Source organism: Triticum urartu, chromosome 5A (genome assembly GCF_056163025.1).
Source record: "Triticum urartu cultivar PI428250 chromosome 5A, HENAU_Tu73, whole genome shotgun sequence".
NCBI classification, from domain to species: Eukaryota; Viridiplantae; Streptophyta; class Magnoliopsida; order Poales; family Poaceae; genus Triticum; species Triticum urartu.
In genome coordinates, this window is record NC_141877.1 from 316,002,677 (window position 1) to 316,016,084 (window position 13,408).

At 44.2% G+C, this 13,408-nt stretch overlaps 1 pseudogene; it reads left to right on the plus strand.

Annotated features, from left to right (window-relative positions):
* Window positions 1-369: 369 nt before the first annotated feature.
* LOC147971208 (uncharacterized) lies at window positions 370-13,028 on the plus strand (annotated as a pseudogene).
* The last annotated feature ends 380 nt before the right edge of the window (window positions 13,029-13,408 follow it).

A 13,408-nucleotide genomic window follows, 5' to 3' on the forward strand; every position in this document is an offset into this window, starting at 1 on the left:
ACCATCAATGCTGCTGATGTGAAGAGATTCAAGCAACTCGACTCTCAAGCGAAGAATATCATATGTGGCCATCTGAGCAAAGGACAGTATGTCAGAGTGAGTGCTTTGGAGATAGCCAAGCTTATCTGGGACAGGCTGTCCAAGGTCAATGAAGGAGTCTCAACTCAGCGTGACTCTCGAGTTGATGTTTCTCCCAATCTCCTCAACCGCTTCAAAAGACTCGACAATGAAAATGTTCAACAAACCTTAGATCGCCTCACTGACATCTCAACTGAGCTTCAAGCACTTGGTGCCACTGACATCAACGACCATGAGGTGGTGAAGAAATTGCTGAGATCGCTTGATTCCTCATTTGATACTCTGGCATTGATGATACAAGAACGTGCTGATTACAAGTCACTTGATCCCGCTGATATCCTCGAGAGGCTAAATACTCATGAGTTCCAGCTTGCTGAAAAGAGAGATCTCTATGGTTCGAGCTATGGCAGAACACGTGCCCTGAAGGCCAATGCAGTGTCTGAATCTGAAGATGAAGATTCTAGTAGCAGCCTTGGTGATCCTGAAGAAATGAGCCATGAGCTAGCACTGCTCGTGAAGAAATTCCAGAAGTTCTCAAGACGTGGTCGCTTTGGAAAATCCTCAAGGAGCAATGATTCCTCATCCAGTGACTACAAGAAGAGGCTTTGTCACAAATGCAAGAAACCTGGACACTACATTCAAGATTGTCCTTAGTGGGAAAAGGAATCAAAGAAGAAGAAATACAAGGATTACAGTTCTGATGATGCGAAGAAGAAGAAGAAATCCTCAAAATCTTCATCATCAAAATCCTCGAAGTCTTCATCTTACAATAAGAACAACTCCAAGAAGGCTCGGGCGTTCATTGGCAAGGAAATGGACTCTGAGGCTGAATCTGAGGAACATGAGGAAGAGGAGGCATCTGAGGAGTCTGAGTCTGGTGTGGCGAGCCTGGCTCTCGCTACTGCTTTCGTCAGCAAGTTCATCTTCAACTCTGAAGAAAATGGCTTCACCAACATGGCTGATGGAAACAATGATGACTACGCTCCCACCTATTGTTTCATGGCAAAAGGTGCCAAGGTACTCAAATACCCCTCCTCTAAATCAAGTGAGAATGAATCTGATGAAAACCTCAAACCCAGCTACTCCAAACTTGCTAAGATTGCTGTAAAACAACAAAAGGCTGTTGAAATGGTTCAAAACATGCTAGACAAAAGTGATGATATGTTGGGTGAAGAAATGGATCGCACTAAAACCTTGACTGGAAATCTTCAGAGAATTCAGTCTAGGTTTGACAACCTTCAAGGTCATCATAACACTCTCTTATCTGATCATGAGAAGCTTTCATATGAATTTCTTCAAAGAAAGCAAGATCTTGAAAAGCTAAGAGTGAGTTATGAAGATCTTCAGAAGGAGCGCGATTCATTACTTGCTCAACAAATTAGCGCTTCTCAGGAAGAATTTGTCCCTCCATGCTTGAAGTGCATTGAACGTGAATCTGCTAATTCTTCACCTGAATGTTCAAATGCTGCTAATGTTTCAAATTCTTCACATGCCTCTGCTATCACTAATTCCTCATCTGAGGACACTGCTAGTATCACTGACGATGCAGGGCTGAAGGAATTGTACATGACAGGCATGTACAAAAGCCTCAAAAGGCATCAGACTCTTTGTGATGTGCTTAAAATGCAAATCCTCAACAGGAACCCTAGGAAATAGGGTATTGCCTTTGAGAGGAAACTCAATGCTGATGGTACATATTGGAAGCCTGAGCAGTACCCAAAAACCTCATGGGTTGCTGCAAAGGGACCTCCAGTTGACCCATCTAACTTATCTGGCTTTGCATGTGAATCTCCTCGTTCTGATGATGAGTCATTTGACTCCAACTATAAACTGTTCAAAAATCAGAATGGTGAAATATTTGCTAGATATGTTGGCACTAATTGCAGGAACGGTCCTCCTATGAAGAAAATCTGGGTTCCCAAAAGGTGTCTTGAAAGTCTCTAGGTGAATGTCCTTAGGACACCACCTGTGAAGAAAAGGAACCCTAGATCAAATTCTTCATATGGACCAAATTCCTCAAAAGGATCAAAGTCCTCATATGAATATCATCATGCTAACAACTCTATTTCGTAGGGAAGAGCTAAGGGCTATGAATATGAGCATTATTCTTCTAATCATTATGTTCATAAGTCCTCGAAGAATTTATCTGCTTATTCATATGCTTATCCTAACCCCTCTTATGTGAAACGAAATGGACTGGCTTCTATGCCACCATTCTCGTATGGAGCTCGCAGAGTGATGAAATCTTTGCCACCCCTTCAGATGTGGGTGGTGAAGAAAAAGAACTAATCTCTTCTGCAGGGTCAGGTCGCCAGATGTACATAATTGTCTGAAGAATTTGTTGGAGACCTGAGTATGCCTGAAAGGACGCAGGTTAATCATGAAGAAATGAACTTTCATTTCTCACGTCCTCATACTGCTTTATCTATTCTATTGTTTGATGAAATTGATCTGATGAATTGATGTCATATTGTTCACTGATGAAGTATATGAGTTCGTAAGTTGCACTAATTCATCTGCAGGATGATCAACCCAAAGCCACTGAGTGGGTCCTCGATAGTGGATGTACAAATCACATGACTGGTGACAAGAATCTATTGATGGATGATCCCTTATCACCATCGCATCTGAAGCATATCATCTTTGCTGACAAAGGCAAAAGTCAGGTGGTCTAGGTAAGGTTGCGATCACAAAGGATCGACACATGGACAAAGTCATGCTTGTCGAGTCCTTAGGATACAACCTCATGTCTGTCTCAATGCTTTGTGATCTTGATATGGTTGTTGTCTTTGGCAAGTACCATTGTGTTGTGGTTATGGAAGCTGACAATTCCAAAGCTTCGAAGGCTTTAGGAGAGGAGACATGTATATTGTTGATTTCTCTACAGGACCGCAAACAGCCGTGTGTCTACTTGCAAAAGCTTCAGAAGGCTGGCTCTAGCATCGACGACTTGGTCATGCAGGCATGAGGAATTTGTACACGCTTGCGAAGAAGAAGCATGTCATTGGCATCGAGAATGTCAAAATCCTCAAGGATCACTTATGCGGAGCCTGTGAAGCTGGGAAGATGACAAAGGCTAAGCATCCAGTGAAGACTATCATGACCACCACTCGTCCATTTGAATTGCTTCACATGGATCTCTTCGGTCCTAACCATTATTCTGCAGTCTCAAATGAGGCATCTCAATATGGATTTGTTATTGTTGATGATTACTCTCGATACACATGGGTACACATTGTTACTTACAAACATGAAGTGCAGCAAGTCTTCAAACGATTTTCCTCGAGGGCTTCAACCAACTTTGGTGTGAAGATCAAACACATCAGAAGTGACAATGGAACTGAGTTCAAGAATTCTGGTCTTGATGACTATCTTGATGAACTTGGTATTACTCATGAGTTATCTGCTCCTTATACTCCTCAGCAGAATGGCGTCGTGGAGCGCAAAAACAAGACTCTTGCTGAGATGGCTCGCACTATGCTTGATGAATACAAAACGCCTCGTCGTTTCTGGATTGAGGCAATTGATACCGCGTGCCACATCATCAATAGAGTATATCTTCACAAATTCTTCAAGAAGACTGCCTATGAACTCCTCACTGATAAGAAACCCAATGTAAGTTATTTCAAAGTCTTCGGTGCTAAATGTTGGATTAGAGATCCTCATCACAACTCAAAATTTTCACTGAAAGCACATGAAGGTTTTATGCTTGGTTACGGAAAGGACTCGCACACCTACAGAGTTTTCAACAACGTTCTTCACAAGGTTGTTGAAACTGTAGATGTGCGGTTCGACGAAACTAATGGCTCACAAAGAGAGCACCTACCTTCTGTGATAGATGAACCAGCACCTGAGGAAACTATCAAGTTCAAAGCTACTGAGGATGTCATTCCTACTGAAGAATCTGCTGAAGAATTCATTCCAAAACATGAAGAACGTCGAGCTAATGCACCTGAAGAAAATACTAAAGAAAATGGTGCTAAAGAAAATGCTGATCAAATTCCTCAACGACAACCAGCTCATCCTCGTGTTGCAAAAGAAGTGCAAGTTGAAAAGATCATCAATGACATTAAAGCGCCATGTCCTCTCACACGCTAAAAAGCTTCACATTTATCTAACTTTTGTGGGCACTATGCTTTTGTCTCTATCACAGAGACCACTAAGGTAGATGAAGCATTTTTGGAGCCTGAGTGGATTCAGGCCATGCAAGAAGAATTACATCAGTTCGAGCTCAACAACGTCTGGGAACTGGTCAAACATTCAGATCCTCGCAAGCACAATATCATTGGCACAAAATGGATCTATCACAACAAGCAAGACGAAAATGGCCTTGTGGTAAGGAATAAGGCACGGCTTGTAGCTCAAGGCTACACACAGGTTGAAGGAATTGATTTCGATGAAACTTTTGCACCTGTTGCTAGACTTGAGGCTATTCACATATTACTTGCTTATGCTAACCATCATGATATCACTCTATATCAAATGGATGTGAAAAGTGCATTCCTCAATGGTAAGCTTGAGGAAGAAGTATATGTTGCTCAACCCCCAGGTTTTGAAGATCCAAAGCATCCTGACAAAGTCTTCAGACTCAATAAGGCCCTCTATGGCCTCAAGCAGGCCCCACGGGCGTGGTATGATACTTTGAAGGAATTCCTTATGAAGAAAGGCTTCAAACCTAGTTCACCCGACCCTACTCTTTTCACTAAATCTTATGATGGTGAATTGTTTGTGTGCCAAATGTATGTTGATGATATTATCTTTGGCTGTACTGATCAACGTTATAGTGATGAATTTGCCTATATGATGAGTGAAGAATATCAAATGTCTATGATGGGAGAATTGAAATTCTTCTTAGGTATTCAAATTCGTCAACAACGCAATGGCATATCATATCTCAGGAGAAATACCTCAAGGATGTACTGAGGAAATTCGGCATGCAAGATTGCAAAGGCGTCAAAATTACTATGCCCACAAATGGCCATCTGTGCACTGATGAAAATGGTATCAACTTCGATCATAAGGTATACCGTTCCATGATTGGTTCTTTATTGTACTTATGTGCATCTAGGCCAGATATTATGCTTAGTGTTTGCATGTGTGCCCGATTTCAAGCTACACCGAAGGAATCACACCATAAGGCTGTGAAGCATATTCTTCGATATCTAGCTCACACACCAACACTTGGATTATGGTACCCCAAGGGCTCGGCTTTTGATCTCATTGGATATTCTGACTCTGACTATGCTGGTGATCATGTGGACCGCAAGTCAACATCTAGTACATGTCATTTCCTCGGACGATCTTTCGTCTGTTGGTCCTCGAAGAAACAGAACTGCGTATCACTATCTACTGCTGAAGCTGAGTACATTGCCGCTGGTTCTTGCTGTGCTCAATTGCTATGGATGAAGCAAACTCTCAAGGACTACGGCGTCAACATGAAGAATGTGCCTCTCTTCTGTGACAATGAGAGTGCCATCAAGATTGCTCACAACCTAGTTCAGCACTCGAAGACAAAGCACATTCAGATTCATCATCATTTTCTTCATGATCATGTGTTGAAGGGCGACATTTCTATTGAGCATGTGAAGACTGAAGAACAACTAGCCGATATCTTCACAAAGCCCTTGGATGAGAAGAGATTTAGCAAGTTGCGGTGTGAGCTAAATATCTTAGAATCTTCGAATGTTCTTTGAAAAGGACACTCATCCTAACACTTATGCAAAATGATGACTTAGATGTGCAACACATGAATAAACGTTTTTCTTCAATCAATGAATAATAACACTATGTGTGAAGAAATTAACGAAGAATTTGATTCTCAGAACCCTACGACAATTGTACATGGTGTATGAAATCATCAATCTTATACGGTGGGTCACTCCACCACCAAAAGTTGAAATTCCCCAGTTGTTCAAATTCTTCAACTTTGCATTGTCTTCACCGTTTCCGCCGCTTTTCTTCGTTGGCTATATATATATATATGAGTTTATGTCCTCTACAACATTCACTTATGGCTATTTCTTCAAGTTTTTTTTTCTGCTAAGTGAATGTGATCGGACCCTTCCCCCTCTATGCTATACTCAACCCAATCTGTTCACAAATTCTTCATGTGCGTTCTATTTGAAACTTGTTCAAAATCTTCACTGTGTCCTTGTCAACTGAAGAAATTGCGAACGGAACTTTAAAACCTATCGTATCTAAATTTTCGGCTTTGCCGCTCAAACCGTTCTGCATCCCACGATATACTTATCTATTCACCCACGATCGCACACGATCTCCACTTCTCAGTACGTGGGTGACACATGTCAAGCGAATGAGAAGGGTCAGGGGCACGTTCGTCCAAATTCTTCAAGCGAACAGTTTTTCACAGTGGCTATAAATACCCCCTTCCCCTTCCGTACTTCCTTTACTTCGCTCGACCTCTCTCCAGCTCGAGCTTCTCAAACCCTAGCGCCGCCGCTAAATCATCATCACCGGTGAGGAAAAGCTTCACTGCCTCGACCTCATCGCCATCGTACTCGCGCCGACTGCGGAAATCTTCACTCCGCCGCCGTCGTAGCTGTCTTCCTCCGCCAAGTTAGGGCGTGGAAGATCTGCACTGACGAACTTCACATCTCCACATACCAATTCGTCGTGTTCTTCGTCCAGGGTAATTAAAAGTTACTTTTACTGCCCTCGTTGATTCAAATGGTTTCGTCAAAATCCTCAAAGGTGTTTTTCTTCATATCTTCACACACTAAAACACCTCACATGTCATATGTTCTTGATTCATTTCTCTAAGCTATGTTTCTCTTCAAGATTCCTCAAATGTGTGGATTTTTGATCTATACATCTCTGGAACCTAAGACAAAGAACGCTTAGTGAAATTCTTCAAGACTCATCTGGTCAAATTCCTCAAACTTGTTCTTTGTAAAAAAACCTTCTGAGAACGCATATGACCTCTCCAAATTCCTCGCAACTATATTCTGTTCACAGGTACTCATGTCAGCTGCTGAATCACTAGGTTCTCATCAACTTAACTCATTTGTAGCGTTCCTCGAAGAAAAGTTGCATACCTCTTCAGGGAATTCAATTGTTCAAATTCCTCAACTGAAGAAAATGGCTGATGGTAAGAAGCCACAGAAAGGAGGAAAGAGGCCTGAGGTTAACACTGCCTTTGAAATACCTGAGGACATCTATGCTGGGTACTGCACACCCCCTGAGGAAGATAAAAATCAGTGCAAGGTGCGCATTCAAAAGATTGAGAGGAGATGGGCAAGAGAGTGGAGGGAGTACAAATATGTCACTCCCAAATATATGAAGAAATTTGCACTAAATCCTCCATGCCCAAGACCTCCGTTGGCACATGGTCAAATAGCTGATCCCACCAGCCTCAAGTGCGGTGAGGACTATCTTGATGAATGGGCCAAGCGCCAGGCCAAGTTGGCCAAACAAGCAAAAGATGCAGTGAGGAAATTCAACGAAGACTCTGCTGCCGCTGCTGCTGTTGAGGCCTCTGTAAAGCCGAAGAAGGCCATGCCAAAGAAGCCTGCTCACAAGCCTAGTGCTTCACCAGCAATGCCCTCACGGCCAAGTTCCTCAGCTATGCCCTCATGGTCAGATTCCTTAAAGCCCTCACGGCCAATTCCTCATGCTGCTCCTGCTCCTCCAAAGTCTTCGGCTGCTTCGACCAAAACCTCAACACCTGTGCATCTCGCCACGTGCTAAAGGACCACAGGCATATCTATTGCCTCAGGAGCCTCTGCAAGTTCCTCAGCTGTTCCCTCTCTTCTGAAGAAGAAGACCACTGCTGGACGAGGTCCTTGACCAAGTCCTCACAAGAAACAAGTTGCTTTCCAAGTGCCCTCTGATGATGATGATGAAGCTGATGATGAAGAACTAGCAGAAATCATTAGAGACAGGCAAGTCAGGGCCGCTAGAGCCAAGGGTACAAGTGTGCCTCTGCTTTTGGATCCAAAGTTGATTCTCGAATACATTGATGTTTGGCACAAGGACCCCAACACTCCCATGCCTGACTTCAAGCTGACTCCTGGACAAAGTCATATGTTGACTCACTTCATATAGGAAGAGAAATGGAAGTTTGAGAAGGCCAGGCAGATCAAGAAAGCGCAGTACAAGAAGGAGCACTATCTGAAGAAAAACGTTATCTCTATGACAACTGAAGAACTTGTCACTATTCAAACTGAGATCAAGAAACTCAGTGATGAATTTGACGCATACCGCGCTGATTGGCTTGGAGCCAAGGTTCGTTTTGTGAGACTTGCTAATAATTCACCTCAAATGTTGCAGCCCCAACGCAACAGGAAATTCCTCAGGTTGAAGCATCTGCTCAGCCGACTGAAGAACATGCCAGCACCGCTGATGAAAATCAGGCTGCTGAAGAAAATGTGAGTTCCTGGGCTGATGACTGCATTCCAGTCGCTGATGAAATTGCCAGGGCATCCACTAGTGGTGCGCTTGAAGAAAATGAAGAAACTCAACCCAATTCCTCTGCTCCTCCTACACCTACACCAACTCCAATCCTTCCATCTGCATTAGATGTGAAGAAGACTAAGGCTGCAGAGCGTGCAGCAGTGAAGAAAAGGAAGGCATCAACTTCATCAGACTCTTCAGCCCCGAAGAAGATGAAGCCATTGACTAGCTCGTTCGCAAACCCCATTGATGCTGTTCCTATCTCAACCATGCCATCAAAGGACCTTGTTCCTTTTGATGAAGAATATGTGATTCCAAGTGAATCCGATGAAGAGAATCCCTCTGCTGCTTCGTCAGAGCAGATGGATGAAGAAATTGAAGTGGATACAATCCCTTCAACACCAATTGTCTCCTCACCTATGCCTCAGTTTACTGTTGAAGAGGCCGGGATTGAAGAAATGGAAGATGAAGATGTGGACATTGGCTGTACCACACCTGTGCTAAGTGATGAATTTTGGGAAAATCAGCACCCCAACTCTCCACTCTTCACACCTTTGCAACAAATTCCTCAGTCCCCAGAAACTACTGTACAAATGGGATCTGATGAACCACATGCCACACCATTTGTCCATGAAGAAATTCCAGCCACTATTGCGAAAGATCATGTAAATGAAGAATTGAAGTCCCAGGCTGCCACTGAAGCAGCACTTGAAATTCCTCAGCCTGTGGAACCTGAGATCGAGATCCCGGAGGTTGTGATGCAATTGATTGACACTCCTCACCCCAATCCAAAGGATCCATTCTCAAAGAAGCAGAAATTCAAGGCTGATGATTTCTTCAGCGAGCACGTGTTCTTCACTGACCACAATCCTTATGACTCTGCTCGTCTAAGGAGGAAGCGTTTCTGGACTGCAAGCCAGGCCAACTTCTATTCTTCACTGCTTTTCAACACAGACAAAATCTTCTACCATGAGCATATTCCTCACGTGGACATGGAATCATTACCTTGCTTCTCTCCTATGCTCAGTGTTCTTCATGATGCAGGCCTCCTCAACTTTTGCTCTGACATTGTTGATTGTAATGAAGAGCTTATTCTTCAGTTCTACGCTACATTGCATATCACAGGTGATCCTGAAGATATCAACACTTGGGTCTTGGACTGGATGACCGAAAACACTCACTATAAGGCACCAGCCTCTGAATTGCTTCACGACCTGCCCATCAGTCCACCCAGTGAAGGAGCTCACTGCCTATATCATGAACCAGAACTCACAACTCATTACCTGCAAGTGTTAATGAAGCCTTTGAAGCCTGGTCAGGCCCCAAGGACCAAATTCCTCGTGAAGGATTTACCCTATGTGCCCAGAACCGTATATCGCATTCTGACGAGGACAATGAGTCCCATCAAAGGCCACGACTCATCTGATGAGGAAATAGTTGGCATCATGAAGAATCTGCTATTCAACATCATTCATAGCATTCATATCAACTATCACGATTTCTTCATAAGGACTCTGGCAAATGTTGCACTTTCTCTGTTTGAGCTGAAACCTTATGCACCTTGGATTATGAGATTCCTCAGGAAAAGGTTTTCACTCAACTACAAGGCTGATTTTTAGAATCACCTTAGCTATCTGCCCCCGATTGAAGTCCTCAAGCAGGCCTTTACTTCCACTGATGAAAAGGGTAAGGCTCCTGCTGTCATTGATGAAGGCATTCGTCCATTGGATGGTCAGTTTCGCAAAGCTGCATCTTATTCCACCAATGATGACTCTGCCACACATGACTCTACTGCCAATGCACCCAAGTCTACTCCTCAAGCCACTGCTCCTCGTGTGATGACTGACCGTGAGCTTCTGCTTAGTCTTCACCAGAAGGTGGATCAAAACCATAAATGGGTTAAGCGTCAGTTTGGTTCATTTCTTCACAACATGACTGCTACACACAATGAAGTGAAGAAAAACCATTACTACCTCCATGAAGTCTTCAGTCGCACCTGGGCCATTCTATCACATCTGTATGGTGAAGAAGATCTCAAGGCAATGGGTCTCAAGGAAGATTTTGACTGGTCTGCGCCTCCACCGAAGAAATACAAGAAGGTCAAGGTTCCTCCTTTGGTGTCCAGCTCATATTCTTCATCGCGCGACACCGATGATCATGAAGACTTGGACGACACTGCGGCAGGCCCTTCCACGACAAACGAACCCAACAACGCTGGCGCTCCTTCATCAACTTAATATTCTTTAGGGGCGTTAGTCCTCATTTTTGATCCTTTTGGTCATTCGATGACAAAGGGGGAGAATTTTGAGTTAGTCTTCAAGCGGGTCTGTCTATATGGGCATTTTTTTGCAAAGTTACAACTCTCGCTCTTCTGAAACTTTATTGGACCGAGTTGTAAACTTAAACCCAATGGTGCTCTGATACTTTTGATGTGTCTTTCTGCATGCTTATTCCTCATATGTGTTAATGCATGCATGCTGAATTACATCAGTCACCATATTTCATCATGCATTTCAAATTCCTCATTATGATATGTCAAATGCGTGTATAAATTACAAGATATAGGGGGAGAGCTCCATGATTCTACCCTTCAAGTGTGCAATGCTTCAAAAGCAAATTCCTCATCATGCACATCTTCAGGGGGAGTTCTTCTATATCTTGCAATCAAATTCCTCAATATCATCATTTACACTTCATATGTTTATCCCCGTTAAAAACTTAACCTATATTGTCATCAATCACCAAAAAGGGGGAGATTGTAAGTGCATCTAGTGCCCCTTAGTGATTTTGGTGTATTGAAGACTTATAGGTTAAGAGACTAATGTGTTTTTGAGTGTACACGGGTCTATAAGTCTATGAGGAGTTTGATATTTACAGAGAAAGTCGACCCCTAAACAAATGAAATTCTTCGACTGAAGACTTTGGACTTCTGAAGACCTTATGAAGACTTTGAAAGTGAAGAAATTGGTGCAATCCTGAGGACTTGGTATTCATTCGAGGAATATGAATCATGAAGACTTTTGTTTTTATAGTTTCATTTTCTCTTTCTTGAGTCGTAGGAAACACCATATTGTTAAAGGGGGTCGAGGAAATACTAAGGAAAAATTTCGATGTGATGGTCAACTCAAAATCCTACACCTACCAATCCCTTCAAGTGAAGCCATTGGAAATCTGATACAGTTCAGTCATATTCTTCAGTGACAGAGACGAAGTTCTTCTGATCTCTGAGGAATTTGTTCTGACTGAGGAGTTAGGAATTCGCCAGTGCGGATTTCCTACATAGTGAGGAACATGATAGCCCTGAGGATTTTGATACTCAAAATTTCGACCGTTGCTGTGCTATGCGCCAGCTGTCCCAAAATATCTACCCACCTAACAGTTATACCATTGAAGGGCATTTATGTCTTATCATGTCGGGCTGCTCCCTAGGCTATAAATAGCCGCCCCCTACACCCACTAGCAGGTTGGCTGCTCCGAGAGAAACTGACACTTGTCATTTGAGAGCATCTGTAACACCCCGGATGTAATTTACCTTATCTATATTCCAACTCTTGCCGTTTCCGGCACTAAGTTATGTTATTTCATCGCTGTCGGGTTTTTGTCTCCGTGTGTTTTGTCTTTGTCATACATCTCATATCATGTCATCATGTGCATTGCATTTGCATACGTGTTCGTCTCATGCATTCAAGCATTTTCCCCGTTGTCCGTTTTGCATTCCGGCGCTCCTATGTCACCCGGTATCCCTTTCTACCTCTTTTCGTGTGCGGGCGTTAAACATTTTCAGATTGGACCGATACTTGTCATGCGGCCTTGGTTTACTACCGGTAGACCGCCTGTCAAGTTTCGTGCCATTTGGACTTCATTTGATACTCCAACGGTTAACCGAGGGACCGAAAAGGCCTCGTGTGTGTTGCAGCCCAACACCCTTCCAAACTGGCCCAAAACCCACCGAAACCCCTACTATCATCTGATCGTTCGATCATGATTGCGTGGCCGAAAACCGCACCTCATTTGGAGCTTTCTAGCTCCCTCTACCTCTATAAATAGACTCGCATTTCCAATTCCCGGATCTTCTCCCCCTAACCCTAAAAATCCACCCGCGCCGCGCCGGACACGTTCGATCCCGGCCGGACGCATCGCCGCAGCCAACCGCCTGCCGCCACGTGTCGCCGCCGCACTCCTCCCGCCTCCGGCCCGGGAAGCCCACTCCGGGCCCCCGCGAGCCCATCGCCTCCCGCCGCGTCACCCGATCCGCCTCCTCGCCCCGACGCCGTCCTTCGTCCCAGCCACCGCCTTCTTCTACGTCGGCTGCCGCACCTCTCGCCGGAGGGAGCCGAACACCGGTGAGCTCCCTCGCCGTCCGCCGCCCTGCTCCGGCCACCTCCGCCGACCGGAGCTCCGCCGCCGCCCGGGTCCTCCTCGTCCCCGGCGCGCCCCGACAAGCTTCTTCCCCTCCTTCCCCGACGGTGATGAGCTCCGGTGACCCCAAACTTCGGCTGGCCATCTTCGTAATCCGCGCCGCTACAGTGCCGCTATAGTGGATCCAGATCTAGATCTCGCGGTTGACTTTTTCCCCCGAAACCCTAGATTTTTTGCAATCTTTGACATGCCATAACTCTGCATCCGTAGCTCCGATTCGTGCGTGTAGCATATCAAAATGTTCGTCTCGACGAGTAAATCATTTAATCTCATTGCTTCATTTTCATTTGAGTTCATCTTGATGCCCGAAATGTTGTTGGAAGAGGGCTATGTGAGGATTATGTCAGATCTGTTTCAGCAATTGGCGTTTTGTCATTTTTGCCATGATTAATGTGTGCATGCTATGATCCTGAGCTCTACATGGGTTTTGTAGAATGCCATTTCATCTTTACAGGGGTGTATGCCATGTATTTTTGTGATCTTCGTGGTGACTAGCACA